Source organism: Oryza glaberrima, chromosome 12 (genome assembly GCF_000147395.1).
Source record: "Oryza glaberrima chromosome 12, OglaRS2, whole genome shotgun sequence".
In the NCBI taxonomy this organism is placed as follows: Eukaryota; Viridiplantae; Streptophyta; class Magnoliopsida; order Poales; family Poaceae; genus Oryza; species Oryza glaberrima.
The window spans coordinates 16,149,221-16,151,431 of record NC_068337.1 but is presented as its reverse complement, the minus strand read 5'-3'; positions in this window follow the sequence as shown (position 1 = coordinate 16,151,431).

The window sequence follows — 2,211 nt, the reverse complement described above, 5'->3', positions numbered from 1 at the left end:
GACACACGCGGCAGCCTCACGGTCCACGGTGGACCGGGTGCACCCGGCTCACACCGGCCGGCACCGTGGGCCCCACGCGTCAGCCGCACCCGAGGGCGCGGGCGGCTGACGGCCGGGCCCCACGCGGCAGCCGCTAGGCGCGCCCAGAGGCGGCCATGTCGGCGCGGCCGGCGGGAGGCGGCGCGCCCGCGCCCGCGCCCCTATGGTCGCCGGCGGCGGCCATAGGCATGGCGGAGCGGCGGCCGAGAGAGGGGAGGGAAAGGGGGAAACGAAGCGGCGGTCCATTGCTCACCCCGGGTCGACGGTGACGACGGAAACGGCAACCGGAGCGGAGGAAGGCGGCGGCGCGGCTCGGGTGGACGGGGTCGACGGCGCTCCGGCGGTCGGCGAGCGAAACGGAGGGGTGGACGAGGTCGGCGAGGATGCGGCGAGGCTGAAGGAGGCGGCGCCAAGGTGGGAGGTGGTTCGGGGCGACGACGGCGGCGGACCGGAGCTCGGCGGCGACGGCGGAGAGAGAGAGCGACGGCGCGAGCTCGATTCCGGCGAGGAGAGAGGGCGGTGAGTGGCGGAAACGGTGGTGGGGAGCTCGGGGAGGGTTTATATAGGGTTGGGAGTGAGAGAGGGCGGCCGGAGGGGAAGGAAACCGGCGCGGGAGGTCCGGCCGCCATCAATGGCGCCGGCGAGATTTGCGGGGGCAAATCCGCCCGTTTGAACGCGAGAGAGAGAGGGAAAAATGGGGGGAAAGGGAGAGGGGATCACGGGGAGTGATTCCCCCCACTTTATTGCATGCGGGGACGGCGGGAGGCGGCGGGATTCGCGGCGGCGGCGGCGCTAGGGCGCGGGGAGGCGGCGGGAGCGGCGGGAGGAAGGGGATGACGGGTGGGCCCTACCCGTCAGCGAGGGTGGCAGGCGGGCCCGCCCGTCAGCCGCGCGCACGCGGGGAGGGCCGAGTGGGCCGCGGAGGAGAGGAGAGAGGGGGAGGGAGATGGGCCGAATTCGGCCCATTAGAGGGGAGAGGGTGATTTTTAGTGTTTTCTTTTTATAAAACCTTTTTAACTTTGTTTATTTCTTAATAATTATTATTTGTGCTTTGAAAATTCCACTAAATTTTATTTACACATTTTAGGCTTTTAGGAAATATAAAAAAATCCTCCAAGCCCTATTTGACTTTTAACTTTGCACATTTTAATTTTTGAAGGCTTTCACAAGCATTTTAATTATTCTAGGCATAATTTAGAGGATGTATTTTAGGGTCGATTTGGGACGCGACAGTAGGTTTGTCACAGCCTAAAAATCCTAAATTTATAAACTGTTATTTAAATGGAATTATTAGAAATGATTTTAAAAGCCTTGAAGCAAAGTCTGATTTTAAATAATAAATTCAAACATAAAAGTGGGCTAGATAAAATTTTATTAAATACTTGTCTTGATTCTATAGTTCCTAGATTTTTCTGGGATTTATTTGAGCCAAGGAAGTATTTTTAATAAATGGAATTGCATTTCATGAATAATTGAAAAAGAAAAAGGTTTTAAAAAGTCCTCTTTTGGCTTTGGGCCAAAAGTCGGCCAAAAACCCTCTCTCTCTTTCTCCCCGGCCCAAGCGCGCCCCGGCCTAGTCAGCCCGCCGAGCCGAGCCGCCGCTCTCCCCCTCTCTCGCGCGCTGACAGGTGGGGCCCACCTTTCAGGGTCGTCGTCCTCCTCGCGCCAGCCGCGCCCTAGCCGTGCCGCGCGCAAGCCGCCGCCGCCCTTCCATAATTCGCTCGCCCCTTTCCCGATCCGATCGAATTGATAGAGGGGATATGATCCTCGGGATCTCCTTTTCCTTTTCTCTTTTGGAATCTTTGGCTAATTTTGTTTCGAAATCGCTGGATTCGAGCTCGATTTGGATTCGTTTTTCCCTGTAACCCTAAACCTTCCTTCGCCGTCGCCGGCCGTCGTGGGCCTCCATCGCCGCCCCCTAGCCCCTATATAAGGACCCCTAGGACCTCCTCTCTCCGTCACCACCCTCGCCTTAGCTCGCCGCCGCTTGTACCACCGCCTCCGCGGCAACCCGTGCGCCGCCGTCGCCACCGCGAGTCCAGCCGTGCGCTGCCGTCGCTTTGGTCGTCGTCGTCGCTCGAGAAGGCCGCCGTCGGGATCGCCAAGTCGTCGCGGTCCTCGTCCCGTCCTCCGTTTCCGCTGAAAATCGCCGGAGCACGCGCGTTGCCGAGC